At 45.2% G+C, this 23762-nt stretch overlaps 1 pseudogene across 1 annotated transcript; it reads left to right on the top strand.

The window, feature by feature from the left end:
- Window positions 1-21273: 21273 nt before the first annotated feature.
- LOC307180818 (high mobility group protein B1-like) lies at window positions 21274-21917 on the top strand (annotated as a pseudogene). Its single transcript has one exon. The product of its transcript is annotated as a high mobility group protein B1-like (transcript).
- The last annotated feature ends 1845 nt before the right edge of the window (window positions 21918-23762 follow it).

Below are 23762 nucleotides of genomic sequence, written 5' to 3'. Positions count from 1 at the left end.
AGATTGTTTGGCTTGAAAAGCTGAAAATGTTTTACTATCTGGCCCTTTACAGAAAAAGTTTTTCGATCTCTGGTATAGAGCCCCACCCACGAATTGAAAATGAGTTCAAAAAAAGCCAACTCAATGCCCTTCAACCTGAAGAATATATATACATATTTTTTCAAATTGTTGACATTTAGACAAAAACTAGCATGTCCCATGGAGCAATTTCTTATGTAAATCTATTGTTTATCCTTTTAAAATAGGAAGCATAATCTCACTTGGTAAATAATATTCACAAGGGGCTTCCCTGGTGGCACAGTGGTTGAGAGTCCACCTGCCGATGCAGGGGACCCAGGTTCGTGCCCTGGTCCGGGAGGATTCTACATGCCGTGGAGCAGCTGGGCCCGTGAGCCATGGCTGCTGAGCCTGTGCATCTGGAGCCTGTGCTCTGCAACTGGAGAGGCCACAACAGTGAGAGGCCCGCGTACCGCAAAAAAATAATAATAATAATATTCACAAGAGAATGCCACGTTAGAGAAAAATTACTATTCCATAGATTTTTGTCAATCTAAGTCTTGCTTTATTGAAGTTCAGCTCCCAGCAACAATTTCTTGGGTTCAGTCAGTACCCCAGAAATACTTTCCCCCCAGAGATGGCACTTGAAACTGTCATCAGTCTTCTGGCATGGCTTTCCATCTTAGGTTCTATTGAAAACAAATGGTGTAAAAAAAGTTCATTTGTTCCATTTTTAAAATTAGATTCCACATATAAGTGAATGAACTTTTTTACAAAACAGAAACAGATGTGCAGATCTCAAAATCAAGTCTATGGTTACCAAAGGGGAAACACGGGGGGGAACTGATAAATTAGGAGTTTGGGATTGACATACACACACTACTATGTACAAAATAGATAACTAAGAAGGACTTACTGTACAGCACAGGGAACTCTACTCAATACTCTGCAATGACCTATATGGGAAAAGAAACTGAAAAAGAGTGGATATATATGTATAACTGATTCACTTTGCTGTACACCTGAAACTAACACAACATTTTTTTTTTTTTTTTTTTTTTTTTTTTTTTTGGTACACAGGCCACTCTTGTGGCCTCTCCTATTGCGGAGCACAGGCTCGGGACACACAGGCTCAGCGGCCATGGCTCACGGGCCCAGCCGCTCCGCGGCATGTGGGATCTTCCCAGACCGGGGCACGAACCCACATCCTCTGCATCGGCAGGCGGACTCTCAACCACTGCGCCACCAGGGAATCCCTAACACAACATTTAAAATCAACTATACTCCAATAAAAATTAATAAAAGTTAGAAAAAAATTTTAGAAAAGGAATGGTGTGCTATCAGTGTTGACCCTTCGCCTCTGTCTTCAGGAATGAAGGAATCTCTGGGCATGGTCACCTCTTCTGCCCTCTCTCCAGGATATTAATTGGCAAGATTAAGATCGTAAGGACGTAGATTTGAACACGTGGGTGACTCCCCTTGCAGGGCAGGGAAGACCCACATCATCATTTTTCCTTTCTTGTGCGCACACCTTTTATTGACAGGAAACAGATTTGAAGAGATCAGCATGGAAGCCCTTTGACCCGCATTTGATACTTTATGGAGAGGAACAAACACGTCTAAAGGGATTAAGTCACAATGCCTCTCACAGTGGTATTGCCACCAGGGACTATACCTGCAGGAGGAACACACACATAGGAAAGTCTAATGGCCCATGCGCAGAGCACACTTTTCAAAGTAACGCTGGCGTGTTCTCACCCGGGGCGATTTTGCCCCACAGGGGCCACTGGACGATGTCTAGAGACATTTCTCGTTCTCGCAAATGTGTGGATACTATTGGTATCCAGTGAGGAGAGGCCAGGGATGCTGCTAACTACCTTATGATGCACAGAACAGCCTCTCCCACTGCCAACCACAAACACGCATCCAACCCAGTCCCGCACCGCAAAGAACGAGCTGGTCTCAAACATCGCTAGCGCCAAGGTTGAGAAACTGCGTTAGATAATCGGTCTGGTCATCATTAAACCCGGTGTGATGCCAGAGATTGGCAAAAACGTGGATGGGGCTGGAGGGGGCGTGTCACACCAGTGTGTTCCAACAGTCACGCACAGCCAATTGTGAGTGGTAGTTCCACTATGACTGTGATAAGTTGTGTGAAAATAAAAGTCTCTGGAGACGAAATTTATAACCCAGGTTATAGCCACAGAACAAGAAAATTGAAGATCAGGGGGTTAGGTCTGCTTTATTATTAGGAACCTATATTTTGATTTAGTTCGTGAGTTAACAGTAAGCATGTTCCGTGACCCTTCCCACTGCTTATCTGATCGTCGCAACTGTCATTTACTTGGTCATTTTTTTCATCATTCTCATCCCCTCTCCAAATGAGGTTTTAGTTGTACAACACTGAAAATCACAACAGTGGTGTAAGGGCAGAGTTAGAACCCACCGTTCCTTGTCCTTGATTGCGAGACACCAAAAGCCCTGGAAACCGAAAGATTTTTGTACATTTTGTTTTTTATTTGGCAGCGAAACCCAACCTGAACCGATGAGGCATCCGTCTTGTCTCAGCCCTCGTGCCTCAGCTGTTTGCTAGTATCATGCTGCACTGTCATGAAACACTAGGCTCAAGTGCACTGGGAAAGCAGCAAAAGGAAGTTAAGACACCTCGTGAGTAACAGTGAGAGGAAAGAAGGAAGGTATTTGTCATTAGCAATAGCCCGGAAGCATGGTTATCAGATAAGGTCAGCCTCGGAGGACTCTTACTTGAAGAAGATGGTCTAGAAAGATGGTAAACAGATGAAAAGGATGAAAAGGTCAGTGGATGAAATTCGACCGATGGTTTTGCCATAGGTTTGCAGATCTGGTCCCAGGATCTATTTCCTGGGGCTCCATGAAAGACAGAAGCTGATACAAACTTTAGTCCTGAAAATACATGTAACACGGATGAAAACAGCCCTATCTTGCCACTAAGCTATGATCCCAGAGAAACCCTTACAAGCTGTGGGAGAGAGGTCTTCTAGCTTAGGTGGACGGTCGTGAAAAAACAGCCAAGACGACGGCAATGTGAACTCAAATCACCTCTTCATCCTCACTCACACAGGAAGGGTTTTCTAAGAAATATTCCCCGAGTAGTCCAAGCACCAGCATACCAAGAGTAGACAAGCCAGGCTAGAACAAAACTGCAAAATAATACAGTTTCTAGTGTGCTCTCTCACACGCTTCTTGTGAAATGGAACACTTCAGGTACTTATTTCTTCTTTGATAAGAAATCTATCAAACCACGGGTTTCTGTATTCCATGAAGAGCAGATAAACATTTTCTTCCATTCTACGTTGGTTGTATACTGATAAGGGCAAAGTTAACAGTGGTGGTCATGATCACAGAATTGTGAACTACAGTGGAAAAAAAAAAATCACGTAGCACAGGGGTTGGCAAACTATGACCCCCGGGTCAAACCAGCCCACTACCTGTTTTTGTAGATAACGTGTTATTGGAAACGCAGCCGTGCACACGTTCATTTATGTACCGTCTATGTCTGCTTTTGCCCTGTCATTGCACAGCTGACCATATGATCTGCAAAGCCAACAATATTTACCATGTATGTGGTCTTATACAGAAACTGTTGGCCGACCCCTGACCCAGATACGGCTAAGATATGTGATCTGTTAATTCTTGGCCTCAAGAACCAGAGATTATGGCAAACTCGCTCCACAAGAGAGACCACTCAGAAAGGACACTAGATTGACAAGACAGACTGTAATAAAAGAAGTCCCTGAGAGGGTCGATTTTCACATGACCATTTGGTCCCTGTAGACCCTTATTCCCTAACCATCACCGCTTGGCCAAATAGTACAGGATGAGAGTACTAGGCTGACTCTAAGGCACCCCATCGCAAAGGTACTCGAGCATCCAGAGATCATGGACATGTGTTACGGGTTCGTGTACAGCTACTTCTTACTTTGACTTGCCTACAGCTCATGCTTTCCTTAGAGACAGGAAGTGCCCAAGGTGTTGATGGTCTATCCTCATACAATTTAATTTACCAGTATTTGAATACAGTGTAACTATCAGAGCAGTTGTCTTCATGTATCCCACTGGGAGAAATAGTCATACATTTTTCGGCAGGAATATTAACACGTTTGATTTCAGAGTGCTGCCACCACCTGCTGAGGGGGTCCTATGAGCTACGGAAAAGGCACTTGTTACCTTCTAAAGCATGCATAACTCAATTCCAAGCTCCAGTCCTTGGAGTCCTGGCTCCAAGGACTTCAGATAAGAAATTGTGTATCGATATTCAACTGTGGAAATCCTGGGAATTTAATCAGAGTGACTGCCAAGATGTCACTATATATCAACGACATCTGGAATCAGAGCAAATTAGACAGCTGCACCCCTAATTCACAGAAGCCCCTTCAAAAGCAACAAAAGCCACGTGGTATTTCCCTGTCTCCCAGGGTGGAGACTCAATTATGTTGCTGGGAGGCTGGGTTGATTTCAAACCCACAGTCGAAAATGTTAGGATTTTTCATAGTTCAGTCCAACTGCCAAGTAGCATTTATGCCTGAAATGGGGCCGAGTATGAACTTATGACACAAAACAAATTCCATAAATCAGCTAAACAGAATAACGTTGACCCAACGAGGGGAAAGAATTACAACCACGGAACTGTCTTTTTTTGCCATGGGTGGGGACAGTTTCCAATGTGCCAACAAATTCAATTTGTGTTGTCTTCATCTTACTCAGGCCATTTTCTGGTTTGCTCTGGAGGTTGTTACTGTCTTCATTATATTCTAAGAATATTGTAATTTTCAAAGGGTCGGTTGGTCATTTGATACTTCAAGAAATGGAAGGCTCTCAGGATCACGTAATTGTTTTCACTCATATGTTACAGAAAGAAAACATCTCCATTTGCAAAACTGCATACTGGAGATGCAATTAATATCTCCCAGAACCTATTCTGTGTGCTATCCTAGTAAAACCTTTAACTATGGAATCAAGCACAGGGAGGTCCTGTTTAATAACCTGGACGATCTTGGGTGAACGATTTTGCCCCTGAGTCTCAAATCAACTGAGCCATTCTCCCCATGGAAGCCACATCTTCTTTGTACTTCCCATTGTCCAACAGGCTGTGTGTAGCAGCAGACAGAAGGGGGATCTCACTAAATGTTTGCTGCATTTATGTCTTCAATTAGTTGTACGACAAGTTCTGAAGGTTTCTCCTGGGGAACTAGCAAGAGTCTTGGGGAATTCAGAAGTTTCACGAAGAACTGGAAATGAAGAGGGAGTCCTTGGTGTTCCAGTGGTTAGGACTCTGAGCTTCCACTACCGAGGCGCAGGTTCGATCCCTGGCGGGGGCACTAAGATCCCACAGGCTTCGAGGCGTGGCCAAAAAAAAAAAAAAGAACTGGAAATAAAGAGCCGTGGGAAACTATTATAATTATCAACCTCTATAAAAACTGTAAATGTGAAAACAAATTGAGTAAGATATACAGCTTGACTATGGTTGCCAGCAACCCTTGGTGTTCCTGGGCTTGTAGACCCGCCACTGTAAGTTCTGCCTGCGTCAGCACGTGGAGTTCTCGCCATGTATCTTCCCATCATTATCCCTCCGCAAGGCTCTATGAGTCTCTTTATAATGACACAGCCGCACTGGATCAGGGGCCCACCTGACTCCTGTGGGACCTCACCTTTACTATGTACATCCTCAGTGACCCTACTTCCAAATAAGGTCGCATTCCAAGGTTCTGCCAATAACTGATTGGCAGCAGGGGTTGGGGAGAGGGTATCACTCTTCAACCCAGAACAAGCAGCCTTCTCCAACAATGGATGGGTATCCCCAGTGTACCCACCTCCTAGAATACAGGGAGGGAGAAATGGAGGAAAGCTAGAGCTGATCAAGAACTCACCCACCTTTCTCCTATCTGCAGGTTGTCCCAAATTTCCTCATTTCTACCCTGTCTTAAACCAGCATCCGTAAAGCAACCCCAGGACGCTTACACATTCCACAGGCATTCACTGCTGTTCAAAGCACTTTCCTACCCATCCCACCTGTAACAGGCTGTGTTTGTGAAAAGACTATTTCCCCTGGTTACAGGTAAAAGGACCTGGGCGGGGCGGGGGGGTCAAAGTTCTGAGCTAACGCTAGATTCCATTTCCAAGTCTAGTCAGATACATTGGTTCAAAAGCTATGACGGACACCTGCTGGTGCGGCAAGTTATAGTCACTCCACGATAAGGAACATCCATCCTCTGGGGTTCAGGGGGAGCCCAGCTCCAGGCACTTTAGGGCACATTATTAACACTGAGCCAACACCTAAAGCACACACCTGTACACTAGCTTCACGCCGCTTCTCTTCCTCTAGATTCTGAAGGACTCTGGCACCCACTGTGGGATGAACTGCTTCATGAAAGACACTATAAGACGGCCATTGATTTTGGATGGATCAAGCCTATATGGCAAAATGCTGACAACTACTGAATCTATCATCATCATCTGTAAACCCATCAACTATTGAATCTATCATCATCATCCGTAAACCCATCAACTATTGAATCTATGATCATTATCCGTAAACCCTTCCACTGTGGAATCTGTGATCATCTGTAAACCTTTCAACTATGGAATCTATGATTGTCTGTAAACCCTTCAATTATCGACTATCATCAACTGTATACTCTTCAATTATTGAATCTAGGATCATCTGTAAGCCCTTCAATTACTGAATCTATGGTCAATGATGAAGGATATAAACATGATCATTCGTTCACGTGAGATTTAAGTGGGGGGAAAATTTGTAGCAAAAAGTTGGGTAGAGCCTTAGGAAACAGAAACAAAGTATAAACTATAACCTTTTTTTAAAAGGCCATCCACATGAAGAAACTAGGGGTAAGACAGGAATAAAGACACAGACCTACTGGAGAATGGACTTGAGGATATGGGGAGAGGGAAGGGTGAGCTGTGACAGGGCGAGAGAGAGGCATGGACATATATACACTACCAAACGTAAAATAGATAGCTAGTGGGAAGCAGCCGCATAGCACAGGGAGATCGGCTTGGTGCTTTGTGACCACCTAGAGGGGTGGGATAGGGAGTGTGGGAGGGAGGAAGATGCAAGAGGGAAGAGATATGGGAACATATGTATATGTATAGCTGATTCACTTTGTTATAAAGCAGAAACTAACACACCATTGTAAAGCAATTATACCCCAATAAAGATGTTAAAAAAAGAAAAAAGGCCATCCACATAGCACCAACTCATGGGACAAACAAACTTCATCTCGGCCATGACGATGAGGTTCCTGAAACCGCCTTGGACTTGCAAGGCCAGCGGTAAGTCAATAAACAGCCTGAATGTGCCACGATGTCGGGGTGTGCTCGCATTTTGCCAGGTGTCTGACGGTGATGTCAGGTGGTGGGCCGGGCACTCCACCAACGGCCGATGGCCACACGTCACACACCTGTATCCTTACACTTCAGTGGGCTTTGCAGCGTCCCGTCCTTGCTCAGGACACGTCCTTGGGGTGTTTATGTCAACACCTCATGGAAGGTCACGGTTCTCTAAAACAGCATCCCTCATATTCCTCAGCCGTAACCGTTCTTGGCATGACCTCACCTTATTAACTGGCATTTTCACGATGACCGCTTCATCGTGAAATGGGGCTTCACTTTACCTTGGGACCCGGCAGCTGGCAGACCAGTCTTCATAGTCTTAACATTTTATGCTAACCGTGATAACTTACTGAACTGATGTGTGTAGAATTTTCAAAGCATCGATGGCCAACACCACTTCTGTTTTGCTGTCTGCCCACGGACTTGAGTCCCACACCCTTGGGTCGGCAGATATACTGGCCCTGCCGACTAAACCATGAAGCGTTCGTCAGTGGATGCTACCGCTGCCTTTCTCTACAGAGATGGGCTTGAGTTAGGGCATTGAGAAGCAGGCCATGAGCGAGAAGCACCAGCTTTGGGCTTTCCTTGCCAGTCACGGGCTGTGCGGCTGCACCCCGCAAGCTCTGTCGCTACCCAGCTGCGAGACGGAAGAAAGAGCGACAGCGGCACCGATGGTTTACTGGATGGGGGAACTTAGACGTCAGAAGCAAAGGGTCCTGGAGCAACACCCCCGCTGTGTACAGCACAGAACACACAGGACATGGCAAGAATCTCCGCAAGCGGCGGGGGAGAAGGAGGCTACCCTTTATAGAGGGAATAAACATGAGGTGGGCTCATCCGTTACCAGGGAAACCAGGAGCCCACAGCCCCTCAGGTTAACGATCATCACGAGGGCAGATGTCTCCCTTTAATAAACCAACAGGTGGGGCAGCTCTGGCCTAAGGGGCAGGGGCCAAGCACGGTCCTGTGAGTAGGGTGTAGGCAAAGCCGGGACTGGTCAAGCAGGGGACGTACAGGGAACAGGAGAACAGCCATACTGAGTGGCCTGACCATATACAGGCTGATAAGTGGCGTCTGACTCAGGAGGACGGACAGTCTGTCAACTTTTGAGCGTGGATTTAAAGACGAGATTTAGAGGCAGATTCATGATTACTTGCTTTCAGTGTAAAATTATTCATCTAGGGTAGCTGGGGGGATTTATGGAACGTGCCAGCTCCCTTAGGGGAAGACTTTGATGAATGACCTAGTACTCGATTACCACCCCCTACCCCAAAGTGCAGTCACATTCATTAAAGTAACCCCTGGTTTTGGTTTTACAGCTCAGGATATCTGATCTCAAATTGTAGCCTGGGAACTCTGCAGAATATGGGTGTTTTGGCTCAAACCAAAGGGCCGGACTCTATAGAGTCCAGGAATTAACATCCAAAGGGCCTCAATCTACAGGTGAGACGATGGAGCCCCGTGAAAGGTGAGTGCCTGACCAAGGGTCACACAGGAAGGCAGCTGACACTGCAGCAGACTCCCAGGGCTCCTTCCAGACCCCGTTTTGGCTCCCCACGTGGCATCACCAGCCTTCCCCACAGGGGGAATATTCCTACCCGTTGACATGTGGCCAACAGTGGCAGCAGAGGGCAACTCAAATCAGGTGCCGGCGTTCACTAGGAAATGACTTTAACAAGTGTGAACAATGACGTTCCTGGTGTTCCACCCCCCAGTTGGTTTCAGAAACCAAAGAGGTCACAACGCCATTCAGACAGATCTAGTGAACAGAGAGAAAACCGGAGGTCAAGGACTGGAGAAAGCTAACTATGACCTTCTCGAGAAGTCGGTCAAGAAAGCGGAAAGTTTTATCTCAAGAGAATAAGGGCAGAGGCAACAGCCGGAGGAAAAACGATGAACTGGGGTCACGGAACCACGTGATGCCCCCGTGGCACTCGGCACTCGTAGGGAGCGTGCACAGTAGGAGAGGCTGCTGGGAGCCGCAATTCCCTTCTTTGTGCCCACAGCAAATCAGCTCTTTCCCCAAATTAAGCTCAGCTTAGAAGCGCTACATCACTGAACAGAATTACTGCCTCTCAGCGTTGAAGCTCTCGTAGGTATAAAAAAATGGAAAGGGCAAAACTTTATTTTTTTGCTAATGCCCCACGATAATGAACATTCTGATTCTGTATAAGTGTTCTATGTCGACAGAAGGAATGTGTTTACTGCACCGTAACCCTCCATCTCTCTCTGATCAGATGTCCCCGAACTGTACCCAAGTACAGTGACCTGAGGAAAAAAGTTTCTGCTGTGTAAAATCAATGCGGGATGAGGCGGCAGGAAAAGTTAATGTTCACACTACTTGTTAGGGGACACATAAATGTTATTACTTCTGTAATAATTTCATTTTAGCAAGCAACACAATTGGCTATTAATGAGCTGAACGCAGAAAGAGCTAATGGATATGCCCACAGAAAACTAGCCGGCCTCCCTGCAATGGAATGTTTACAGAGGCGATGTGAAAGGTGAGGCTGACTGAGTGAAATGGAAACAGATTTTGGAAGCATCCGAAGGCCAAAAGCAAGAGTTTCTTCCAAAGTCAGACTAGGTAGGTTTTCAAAGAAAACGGAGACACATTGTGAGCAAATTACTCTCACAGGGGCAAAATGGGTAGATTTTGATAGAATAAGTTTGGCAGAAAATGAGACCAGGGAGGAGGTGAATCCAGTAAGCCAGGTCACGAGTCTTCCAACTGGGGCTCACCGACCCCTAGGAAGACACAAAGACTTGCGGGGGCATGGGTATGTGGGGAAGGGATGCACCCTAAGGGAATCTGCTGACAGAGTTTCAACTTCCATTTATGCTCTGCTCCAAAAACGTGCTGCCTGGGTTTCCACCCTCCCCTTCTTCCCCTTGGTACAAAAGGCATCGCTGGCATCCTGGCTCTTACCGTGGAGATCACCCCAGGATATAAAATCCTTTCAAGTGCTTCAGGGACAATGTGAAATCTTGGTATCAATGGGGTATTGGCCAAAGGGCCAAGGGTGAGTCCTTTGCGACTAGATTGGTCAGGGAGTTGCCAGGAAACATGGAAATGGTTCTAAAGTGCCAACGCAACATCCACTTTCCAGGAACATTCTGGATGGAATGGAGACGAATTAAAGAACAAAGAACCACCCAAGATGGCGGCCACCATAAAAAGGGCAGGTGCAGAAGACATCAATGTGGCTTTGAGGAGATTAAACAGGAGATTAAAAAAACAAAAATATGTGCACAGAATATAAGTAGAGTCACAGAGCTGAAGGAAGAAATAGACGTGAAGAAAGAAACAACTCCAAAAGTTCGAAGATGCTTGTGAGGACATCAGGCTTGCAGACGATGACCGCTTAGTGATACCTCATCAGATTGGTCTCCCTGTGTCTTCATCAGTCACTCTCAAGAAGAAACAGGAGAAATGTTAGAAGAAGCAAAGGAAAATCTGCAAGAAACTGGCGCCTTAGAATCCAGAGTGGAGTCATTTCAGTGGGAGTTGGCAGATTTGAAAGTTCAGTTGTGCAGAACTGGGGAGAAAAGTAAACCTTGAAGCTCATGAAAGTTCAACACCTAATAATACTTTAAAAATGTGTTTAATAAACATGAATACCGTTTCTAAGAAAAAGAACAAAGAACCAGGTAAGTACACAATTTGAGGGTGAGTGGAGAAGCAAGATAGGAAGATGGAAAGACGATTGTGAACTTTCGCCACAGACAGGGCTATAGTGCCCAAACGCCCCCCTTATTGGATGCATCTAAAGAGTGCATTGCAGTGAAACTCCTAAGAAGAGCATCGGCAGATGGTGGCCATGGGGTCAGAGAGGTACTTCAGAAACTAAGCCAGCCAGGTGGATGACTAATTGGATAAGGGAATGGGGGGATGGACATGAATGCTTCCAGCACATGGACTGAAGGTACAGCGATTTGGAAAAGAGCAGCTAAAGGTTGAATTTTGCACATGCCTAGTTTGGAAAATATTTGTAGCTCATGTCACAGGAAAAAGACAATAAAATATCATCGCCATTGTCAATTACTAAGGGTTACCAATGTGCTAGGCATTCTCCTAATACCGTGACTATATATTACCTACGATCCTGATACTGTAAATATGTATCATCTGTGTTAACCTAAATTATCTATCATCTATTATTCCTTCCCATTTTACAGAAGGGGAAACTGACATTTACAGAAGTTCTTACCAACTCAACTTGTATGTAGAAAAGGTGGGATTGAGATATAGGTTTTGTATCTGGAACGGTGCCTACCATCACTCACGATACCAGTATTGTCTCCCCGGATACTAGAATGAGGGGAGAAAGCAGAGCACAGGATAGGGAATTAGGAAACAGGACTAAGGGTGACATTTGATGCCATGGCTGTGGGTGAGATTGCCCAGCGAGGGGAAACAGAAGAAAAGAAGGGCATAAGACATAAGCGTGAGTAAACTGAAACTTCCAGGGGCAGAGGTGGGGAAAAGAACCAGAGAACGCAGCTCAGAAAGCGCATGCTGAAAGGTATGCAAAGAACGAGAAGTGGGAATCATCGAAAGGAAAAGATCCTGGAACTGGCAGTAAGACGGTCAAAGGTGACCTTGGGAAAGAAGATCCAGGAGACGCCAAGCCAGTTAGATAGAGGTAGAGATGAAAGTCTGTGACGTGGACCTGAGGGGATAAAGAGGATTGATTAAGAAGGTGGCTTTGGGAAGCCAGAAGGGATCACTGAGGCAGCCTAAAATCTAAGGCAAGTCTAAGGATTAAAGGGAGAGAGGTGAGTCCCATTTGTCAACAGCCATTGGCTGGCCAGTCACTTAGTTAGTTTGCTTGTTTGTGTATACTTTTCAGAGTTTCAGAGGTAGCAGTTTCCCGCTACCCATGAGAGTCTGTGAGGCTGTGATCCTGGGGGATCCCAGGAGGGGGTTGGATTTAAAATGCCGGGGAATGCAAAAGGGGTCTCAGCTCATGTGAGTAGATCAAACAGCAAGCAATCCCGAAGGCACAGCCCAGGATATGAGTCAACATTGTGCAGTGGATCAGGTGAGCATTTCCACGTGATGGTCTCCAAGAAACGTACCAGCACCATGTGGAGTCAGACACATAAAGTGAATAGGGCCGATTCCAGGTGGGGCTCTGTGACATCCGCCGGTATGGCTTCAGAACTTTGAAAATACAGGTGCTGTTTAAATGGATTTTTACCTTTCTAAGGATTAGGTCTGATGCAGTGGGCATGCTGTCCCATCCAAGGGCATGGAAATTGCCCAGGTAGACTTGGGAACTAGAGCACCAGGTGAGTATTTTGAGGAGTTTGTTTGGGGTTTTTGGTCTTCCTGACATGATGGAGATCTGAAGCCATTTATTTCATGATTCTCTGCCCTTCCCCAACCTCCCGAATACTCCCTTTCAAAGTCTGGGTTCATTAGAGGGAAACCCTATTTTGCTAGGCCGATTTCTTGCTTTCTCCCTCCTCCGCTGGACCCTTTACAGATTTGTGATTGCAATGGCAGACATTCATGTCTGAGTCCATTTTAATGCTTGAGTCATTCCTTTTTCAGAGTCCCTGGCGAGGAGATATTATCTATTTTTATCTGAACGACTCTAAACCCCAGGGCACGCGTTGGCCATTCACTATTATAGATTTTAAAAGAGGTCACCTCCTTCTGAGGATTTCTATCACTTCGCTTCACCAAACAATTCTTCCTGGTTTATCACAGTCAATTTCAGAGCAATATTTTATCTGTGGGATAAAGTTTCCAGAAAGAAGAGAGTTTATCAGATATTAAGCTTTTAGCTGGGCAGTACTTCCAGCCGATGTCCAGGAGTGAAAGTCCCAGATCACCAGTAGATCAGGTTTCTGTGCCAGTTTCATTATCTATAGGTAAGAACTCATTATTCACTGCCTGGATCAGGCCTGGGAGTCTACTGTATAATTGCAAATTATCTCACTTGGTATCTTCTCTCTTATGAAAATCCTTACCAAATAATACCCTAGCATGCTTCCATGTCCAGATTTCAAGTTTTGATTTTATTTACAGCTGTGTAATTTGCCCATATTCAGTGCATTTCCCTTACTCCTACAATTAGCTGTGCCTTTTGAAATAACTGTACATTTGTTCAAATGAGAGCAGTCTGAGATAGACAAGTAATGATCATCTCATTGACAGACAATGACTTGTTTATAAGGGAAATCAGTCTTAAGGACCTAAGTATTGGTCCATATACCTTTCCTTTGGAAATGACCATAATTTCAAGTAGTTAGGAGAAAACGGTGAAAATGGCAGAAGAAGGTCAGACGGTTTAGTGTAAAGGCAGACAAAAGACAAGCATTCCAAGCAGTGAGGGGCGTGGAAATGTAGAGAACACATAAGTTTTATTTCCTCATGCTTGAGCCATTAGTTCTGGGCCCTTGTAAGACAAGGATTATAGGGTCATGGAGCAGAATGATATGATCTGATGATTGGCAACATCCCCGAGAGCAATAATCACAGGGTTCCAAGAAATATGATGAAATTGAGAAAAATCTGACTTCTTAAAGACATCTTCAGGCCCAGGGTGGGAGTGGGGATGAAAAGAATCAGGCGTGAAGGATCTCACTGGAGTGATGAAAACGTTCTAAAACGGATTTACGGTGATGATCGCACAACTTGGTAATTTAACGCAAACCACTGACTGGTGCAAGTGGGTGAATTTCAAAATACGTAAAATAAGCCTCAAAACATTTGTAAACAGGCGTTACATCACTTAAATAAAAATAACACAGACTGAATTAAAAATGTATGTATGTAAATTGAGAACAGAGTGCCCTGGTGCCACTGTAAATTGAATAAGGTGGTTGGGCTTTTACATGTTTTATGCTTTTTCTCTCTTTCTGCTAGATGTGAACGTGTGTGTGTGTGACTGACTTGTCTCCTGATGTTCCTGGCAGGGACACGTCCGCTTGGGAGGACCTTCCCCAGCGTCTGTCTGAGGCAGCCCACCAGGATGCGGAACCAGCACGGCGGAGAGAAGCTAAGGTCTCAGGAAAGGTCAACAATGTGTGGGTAGAAACAAGACAGAAAAGCAAACAGGGTTTGACCCACAGAGTAAACTGTGTAACAGGACGGAGTGTGGGGAATGGCCCAGGGCAGTGGCTCAGGGCCAGAGTTACCAACAGCTGGGTTCCTGAGGCTTCTAGACTCTTCACATGGTGCAAGCATGGTGGCTCAAAGGTACACGGGGTTCTGGGGGGCAAGCACGATGCTTTTCATTGCCCCTGTTTTCAATGAGTACCCGATACTCTTAGGCTTCATGGATCATCCAAAGTCATGATTTTTAGTAAGATCTCCAAAGACAGTAGTATCTTCAAGATTATTTCCATGGAATTGTCCAAGTTTTTAATTCAAGGCATCTTTTTATCATTGAAAGGCTGCCAAGGGTGGATGCTAATTCTTTCCAATCAAATTTACTTAAATTCAATGATTACCGTATAATACATGGAAAACAGACAGTGAGCCCAATTTGTTAAACATATTTTTATGAATGTAGCAACGGCATATCCGTTTTGGTTTTCAACTACATGGAGACAAATTCATTTCATGAATTTTTGTTCTTCCAGAATCCCAGGAAGAAGCAGCACTGAGCATCTTTGCAGGAAAAGCAGAAGTGTTTCCTGCAAGAGGTGATGATGAAGCTGAGAATGTAGTTAATTATGTGCTGCAGGGAAAATTCTCCTGGGACAGCATGGATGCAACAGGGGACTCCAGGTTTGGTGAAGAAGGAAATCCTAAAAGTCTTACTGAAAAACAAAGTCTATGGATAAAAGTGACTAACTGTGGGAAGCATTCCAAGCAGATTGGTAAATAACCAACTGTTACATTGGTAGGAAAATATAAAAGGGCCACAGAAAGGATCCCCCAATATCCCTGCTATGCAGTTATCACAAGTCAAAATGACACTAGCCTCTCTAATTTCGCTCCCTATTGGAGCCAAGAAAAAATAATCATACTCAAAGGATAACTTTATGCACAAGGTTCATTCAGCTTAAAAGATGCAGAAGTGAAAAAATCGCAGGAACAGACACTCCATTTGAAAACTTCAGTGGCAGCTATGCTCAAAGGTAGCTGGGAATGTATGGCATTCATGCAATTCTTTAAAGAAGGCCATCTGGAGTCACCATATTGATTCTTCCAATGGCTCTAATGGAATATATAATTAGGTGCCACGTATACTGCACACACACCATCGTACCCTAGGAGGCTTCATGTCCTAACGAATGCTTGGGCAGTGGCCAGGAGCACTTTTTTTTTGCTGCAAATAAGTTGTAAGTAGTCACTCAGCCGCTTTCACACTGCTGTGTTTGATAAAATCCCTAATCTCGTAATGTGTCCACTGGACACAACTGTATGTGTTGAGGGTGAGGAAATGGGGTTGGAAGAGAGATGGAAATTGGTGCAGTCAACACAGAGAGAAAGGCTCCTGATCTAACTGGAATTTGAATCTTCATAAGGTGATGGGCCATTGGTTCCATCCCCTGGACCTCAGGACACCCAGTTCTGTCCCCAGACCAAGGCAGGCTTGGATGGGGGTAATAACACTTTGTGGGTGGAGAGGAGAGGGAGGCCAGGACGCAGGTGAGAGGTAGATGACGTGTGATGGAGAACAGGCAGGTGGAGGGAGGGTTCCAGAAGACCCTGTTTACTCCTGGCTCCGTGGCCCATTTCAAGTTGGGGAGCAGATTCAACTCAACAACTCAGAGACTTCTGGGATCCCTGCCACCATCTGGAACACCAGCAGCCCCGCCCGACGGCAACTCCCAACAGGACCAGGAATCGCCCCTACAGAATTTCAAGCCCATCTCCAGCCACCAGGACAGGTTTGATGGCTTCTCGGGACCCACGGGCCTCCTTTCGTGACCTTGGAACCATGTGACCCTGTGTTTCAGGTGACTGGTTTCTGGGCCCCTCCTTCCTTGTATTTCACCTGAGCCTTGGCTGTCCCACCTTTCCCAACAGGCTGCTGGGCAGACAGAAACAAGTCTTACAAACTCTCATGGTACAAACTGAGGCTTTGCCAGGTGCTCTCTCACGGATAAACTGCATCTTCCTCAACACAAATTCTGACAGGAGACGCTGTAATTTTACCTCTCAGGGCCGCTCAGCCACAGCAGAGACAACCGTCTAAAATGAGGACCTCAACGATGAAGAGAGATGAAACCTGGAGGTGAAAAACAGCACGGCAGCTGCTCAGAAAGTGAAACATAAACTGGCCACATGACTTGGCCAGACCACTTCTGTGTGTACACCCAAAAGAAGCGGAATCACACTGTTAAAGACATCTGCACACCCGGGGCTCACGGCTCACAAGAGCTGAAACGTGAAAACGCACACGCTCAACAACAGGTAAACGGATAAACGAAATGCAGCCCAGCCATAAAATGCTACAGGATTCAGCCATAAAAAAGAACAGGGTTCTACAACGCGGACAAGTCTTGAAAACATGACGCTCAGGGAGCGAAGCCAGACACAAAAGGCCACATATTGTGTGAGCCCATTTATAGGTAACGTCCAGAATAGGTAAATCTATAGACACAGAAAGGAGATGAGTGGTAGAGGCTAAAGGGAAAGGAGGTTGGGTTTGGGGGGGACTGATAAAGGGTACGGGGTTTTGGTGGGGGGAATAATGAACAAGTTCTAGAACTAGAGAGAGGTACCAGTTGAACAAAGTGGCTGGATACACGAAATGCCTCTCAGTTACACTCTTTAGAACGGTTAACATGCCATTTGTTGAATTTTACCCCACGTTTTTTTAAAAAAGCGTTCAAAAAGACACATCAAGCTGAAGTTTACTTTTAAAAAAACACCAACAAGTCTTCTGATTTCACTAGCGTGATGTTCCAGCCTCAAACTGAGATGTGGACAAATGCCAACCCCCCACTGTGAACGCAAACAGGACTGTAGGTCACCGCTGGTGACGATCTGGGCCCACCAGTGTGGCCCAGGGACCATAGACTCGGGTCCAATGAACCTTCTGCGTAAGGACAGAAGGAAGGACTACACGGACAGCAGTGGAGTGATAACTTCCAACCAATAAGAGAACACTTTCTGCTGTAAGGCCTGGGTGGACCGAACGGGGCTGGGGGGAGGGGAGAGCTGACCTGGTAGCTAGGATCACAGCAGAAGGATGGCACTAGGATCTACTGGGTGTAGGGAGGCAAGGGCTGTCCAGAGAGACCTATTTTCCAAATCCTGTTTAGGCTCCCAGGTCCTGCCACAAAAAGGCATCTGTCGTAGGCAGGAATCTAAGATAGCCTCCATGGCTCCCACCTCCTGGTACCCACATCTTTGTGTGATCCTCTCCTCTTGAGGATGTGTGTGTGTGGGGGGGGTGCTGAGATGTAAGAATTGGCAAAAGTGAAGGAATATGATTGAGGTCCCTAATCAACTGACTTTGTGGAACTCAACGAGGAGATTGAAGTGGGTGGGCCTGGCCTAATCAGGTGACCCCTTGGAAACAGACTCCAAGCAGAGGATTTGCAATCCTCCTGGCCTGGATGGAACAAACAGTCGTGGTGTGAAATGCCTTTAGGGAGGGGTGGCCCCTAGGAGCTGAGGGTCCCAGTCCTACAACCACAGGGAACTAGATTCTGCCAACCTGTTGAATGAGCTTTAGAAGGGGATTCCAAGCTTTCAGGTGATAATACGTCTGTGGCCAATATTTTGCAGGCTTGTAAAGACCGTCGTGAGCAGACGAGCCAGGTAAGCCATGCGGGGACACCTGACCCACAGACACGGAGATAATCAATGCATGTTGTTCTAAGCCCTTAAATGTGCGGTAATTTGTATCCAGTGACGGATAACTACCAAAACATCCACTCCCAAATGTACATAAAATGGTAATAACACCACTGCATTTAACCAGGATGCAAAACCAGCAACTCTCAAATACAGTGGTCCCCTCCACCAGCAGCCACAGATGGCAGTGACAAGTCATATCAGTTGGACTTACAAAGAATTTTCAGCTCCTTAAGGCCAACGGTCCTGGTTCCTGGGGCTCTTCCTCTGACGCTGTGAGCCTCCCTCCCATCTGTGCAACTGAAAAAATCCCTTTCTGGGTGTGAGTGAGGCGGCATTGAGTTTCTGTCACTTCCAACCAAAAAAACCTGAGGGTGCACCCTCTAGCTCTAGACAGTTATGACTATCACCTCCTTGATTAATGAACTCCTCACCTGGACTCATTTGCAATTAGAAGTTCCTGGACTCGACTGCGTGCTGCCGACCGTGATGAGTCTGCCTCAGGAGATGTCAATTATGTGACATGACCTGGCATGCCCAGGAAGGCAAATGGCTTTCGACACCCCTTTGGATGTCCCAGGGGATGGGTGACAAGATGGTGGGGCAGGAAAACTCTTGGCCCCAACGCTACCTATAGAACACAGATTTATTTTTTTCCCACCTGTAATATAAGATCCGCCTAGACCAACGACTGTCAAGCCCCAGTTACTTTGTCTTCTGGTGGACAGGTGGCACTGTCTGGACACATTTTTGGTTGTCACAGCTTGTGGGCGTTGCTCCACAAGCAACACAGCTGTGCTCACAAGCTGTGACCTTCTACCCACTGGCATCCCGTGTGTAGAATCCAGGGATGCACATGAATATCCCACAATGCACTGCCAACAAAAGAACGATCCGGCCCCAGGTATCATTCGTGCCAAGGTGGTGCATCGTGCTCTCAGTCCAAGCTCTGCCTTACTAATTCTTAAATGCTTTTTCTAGCCCGGCAGTTGTCAACGAGGGGAGACTCTGCAGCTCGTCCCCAACGCCCGCCCCCAACCCCACCCCCCAGAGGTGTTAGTGGTGTCTGGAGTCATTCTGGTTCTCACAACAGGGCAGGTGCTATTGGCATCTCCGGGATGGTGTCCAAAGATGGGCCTAAACATCCCACGATGCACAAGACCCATCCCACGACAAAGAATTCCCCAGGCCCACAGATCAGCTGTGCCCAGGCTGGGAAATCCTGACGCAGAGGCATACATGCTTGCTCACCAAACGACACTTTTCCCTTCTTCTTAATTAACCAAAAATGGACTTGGTACTTTTTTTTTTTTTTTTAACGGAATCACATCGCTGGCCTTTTCAAAGTCAATACATGCCTTTCAGCTTAGTACGTCCAGGGCCACAGAACACCAGGCTGGGCCCTCATAACCCACACGGTCCATCTGAGTTAGGGGTTCTTTGCCTTTCGGGTGCACAGGCTGGGGAGAAGCTGCCCCCTGAGCACACGGGGCACAGAAGCTCTGAGCACAGGGTCCAAAAGGCACAGTCCTTCTGCCCAACTCTTCTGGCCGCATTTAGGTTTCGGAGCGTTTTCACACTATTGCAAAACTCGGACAGTGCAGAAAGGTCATGAGGTTTTAAGCACTGGAAGCTGCTTCTGAGGGTATAAGAGAGCATATGATGATACAGTAAATGGGAAAAAAATAAAACACACCCACATAGTGCAAACGCCATCTGATGTTCAAAGTCACCACGAGCTAAAAATGAACCCTGCCTGCTGGCAATTACAACCCCAAGTCCTCGGTCTCAAAAAAACACAAACAAGTGTGGCTAGCTGTGTTTCAGAGCTCAGAATTGTTTGGATTTTACAAAATAATGGCTTTAAAAAAAATCAAAACTAATTTATTAAAAGGATTCAAAGACCCCCTCCAACGCTGAGCTGCCTTAGGACGGCTTTTGGCCCTCGTAACAGACACAGTCGTTTTCTACACTGAAAGCATTCATTCTGTCCCACACACCATTCGGCAATTGAACCAACCAAAAATTGTAACCATGTGAGGTGATGGATGGTCACTAAAATTATGGTGCTCATCATTTGACAATCACATGGTATACCAAATCACTGTGCTGTACATCTGAAAGGTATACGATGTTAACGTCAACGATATCTGAGTAAGACTGGAATATCTATAAATTTGTCGTTCAATAAAACTGGAATATATATGTATATATTCACCATTACCTTCATATATATATGTATAAAACATCTATACATGTATATGTTCACCATTACCTTCATATATATAGGTATAATACATCTATACGTGTATATGTTCACTGTTACCTTCATATATATAGATATCTATATATGTACCATTACCTTCATATATATATATATATACATACACACACATACTAGATCTTCAAATATATCATGTAATCCATATACCTTGAGCAAAGTTTTAGAAAGCAACCTGCAACCACACATATTAATGGTTCCGCAGCGATAAACACGATGAATATTTGCATTCTGTCGGCTAAAGAAAGACTATTCAACGGTACATCATTTTTACATTCCTTGGTTCAGAACAAGTGTTGCTGCCAGACACTGGGCTTCCAATCTCTTTCTTTTCTTTCTGGTCACAGACAAAGGGCTGTGGATCAGAAGGCAGGGCTCTGTAGAAAAGCAACTGAAGAAGTCAGCCCTGGCAAAGCCGTCCTACGCTGAAGAGTGTCTTGGCCAATGCCGCGAACTCACATAAGCCCACAGTCTCCTCATCTGTGGCAGAGGTGGCACGTGGGGACCCAGGAAACCCTGGCCCAGTGACTCAGCTCGGACAAGCTGGGGCGTCCTCCAGCAAGAGTGAAAGCTGCCTGGAAACCTGGGGGAAGAGCTGCAGACAGGACGCAGGGGCCCTCTTCCCGCTTCCGTCCGGCCTCCAGGGGCTCCTTCCTGTCTCCAGTTCACAGGTGCTAAGCAGAGGATGCTCTGCCTCCCCAGGAAGCCTTCAGCAATGTTTGGACCAGGGCGGAGGTGTTCTCAAGCCCCTGCGATGCACAGGACGCTCCCACATCAAAGAATGATGCGGGATTGCAGTACACTGAGCTCCATAGAGACAGTGCCGGGGCAAGTGAGAGCCGGACGGGCACTGGGCGTCTCTGTGCCTCGCGGAGGAAAAATAATTAAGCATGGGCAAAGGAGATCCTAAGAAGCCGAGAGGCGAAATGTCATCATACGCATTGTTTGTGCAAACTTGCCGGCAGGAGCACAAGAGGAAGCACCCAGATGCTTCCGTCAGCTTCTCAGAGTTCTCTAAGAAGTGCTCAGAGAGGTGGAAGACCACGTCTGCTAAAGAGAAAGGAAAGTTTGAAGACATGGCAAAAGCGGACAAGGCCCGTTATGAAAGAGAAAGGAAAACTTATATCCCTCCTAAACGGGAAACAAAAAAGAAGTTCAAGGATCCCAATGCACCCAAGAGGCCTCCTTCGGCCTTTTTCTTGTTTTGTTCTGAGTATCGTCCAAAAATCAAAGGAGAGCATCCTGGCCTATCCATGGGCAATGTTGCAAAGAAACTGGGAGAGATGTGGACAAACACTGCTGCAGATGACAAGCAGCCTTAGGAGGCGGCTGCTAAGCTGAAGGAAAAGTACGGAAAGGAGATTGCTGCAAACGGAGCTAAAGGGAAGCCTGATGCAGCAAAAAGAGGGAGTCGTCAAGGCTGCAAAAAGCAAGAAAAAGAAGGAAGAGGAGGAAGATGACGATGATGATGAATAAGTTGGTTCCAGCACAGTTTTTTTTTTTCTTGTCTATAAAGCATTTAACCCCCCTGTACACAACTCACTCCTTTTAAAGAAAAAAAACTGAAATGTAAGATTTTTTTTTAAACTGTACAGTGTCTTTTTTTGTATAGTTAACACATTACCGAATGTATCTTTAGATAGCCCTGTCCTGGTGGTATTTTCAATAGCCACTAACCTTGCCTGGTACAGTATGGGGGTTGTAAATTGGCATGGAAATTTAAAGCAGGTTCTTGTTGGTGCACAGCACAAATTACTTATATATGGGGATGGTAGTTTTTTCATCTTCAGCTGTCTGATGCAGCTTATACGAAATAATTGTTGTTCTGTTAACTGAATACCACTCTGTAATTGCAGTAAAAAGAAAAGTTGCAGCTGTTTTGTTGACATTCTGAATGCTTCTAAGTAAACACAATTTTTTTTATTAGTGTTGTTGTCCTTTTCATAGGTCTGAAAAGTTTCTTCCTAAGGGGAAGCTAGTCTTCTGCTATTGCCCATTTTGGATCGCACGAATTATCACAGTGTTTATCTTTCGTAGAGTTAGCTGATAAAAAGCTTTCGTGTACGCACCCTGCACACTCATGATGACGGTGATAAAAGCTTAATTGAGACAGTTTTCACCCATAACTGAAACTCAAATCTTGATCGGTGGATATCAGATGTCACATAGCCCAGGTTCATTTACAAAGTGAAGAGTAACCAATCTACTCCCAGCACGGGATTATTAGAATCAAACATTTTGAAAGTCTGTCCTTGAAGGACTAATAGAAAAGTATGTTCTGATCTTTACATGAGGACTCTACATCCTTTAACTCCCATTACCATGTAACGGCAGTTATATTTGCAGTTCCCACGTTTAAGACTGAGAATGTATCCCCAAAAGCGTGAGCTTAAAATACAAGACTGCCATATTACGTTTTTTTTTGTTGTTGATATTAGTCCCAACAAAGGCTCTGGAGAAAAAGTGCTGGCTGTAAATGTCTTCTCCTATTTATCTAAATATGGATTGTTTAGGAAACTTGAGATCCTCCATTAAAGGTATTTTTAATTAATTGGGCCAACTTTTAAAGTCGTATACCACATTTTAAATCAGGTATATTTTCCTGTATTATGGTTTGCCCCTTTATAAATGAAACAGACATGAGGGAAGAAGACAAACTTTGTATTTCAGTACGAATTATCTGATTTATCTGAATTTGATTTTTCTTTACAACACTCAAGCTCATTCATCAGGGTCATATGTTTATCTGCTTAACAGTTTAGGGAACAATTTGGCAATGTTGTCGTTTTTGAGATTATCGTTCTCTTAAAGTGCCAGTGTTCTAAAATAGCGTTCTTGTAATTTTACACGCTTTTGTGATGGAGTGCTGTTTTGTTATATAATTTTGACTTGGATTCTTTCCATTTGCATTTGTTTTATGTAATTTCAGGAGGAATACTGAAGATCTGAGTCCTGGATGATACTAATAAACTAATAATTGCAGAGGTTTTAAAAAAAAAAAAAAAAGAATGATGCGGCCCCCAAAGTCAGCACTGTGGTGCCCAGGCTGAGGAACCCTGCTCCACCGCAAAGCTCTGACGGATGCATTTTATTCTATTGTTTTATGAAGTATAGTTGATTTACAATGTTGTGTTAATTTCAGGTGCAGAGCATCGTGATTCCGGGTTTCTGCAGATTATATTCCATTACAGGTTATTACAAGAGAATGGCTGTAATTCCCCGTGCTATACAGGAAATCCTTGCTGCTTACCTATTTTATATAGAGTAGTCTGTATCTGTTAATCCCATACCCCCGTTTGTCCCTCCAATGTCCCTCTCCCC

This window comes from Stenella coeruleoalba, assembly GCF_951394435.1.
Source record: "Stenella coeruleoalba genome assembly, chromosome: X".
NCBI lineage: Eukaryota > Metazoa > Chordata > Mammalia > Artiodactyla > Delphinidae > Stenella > Stenella coeruleoalba.
Note: the sequence above shows the minus strand (reverse complement) of the source record. Positions and strands in the feature narration are given on the sequence as shown.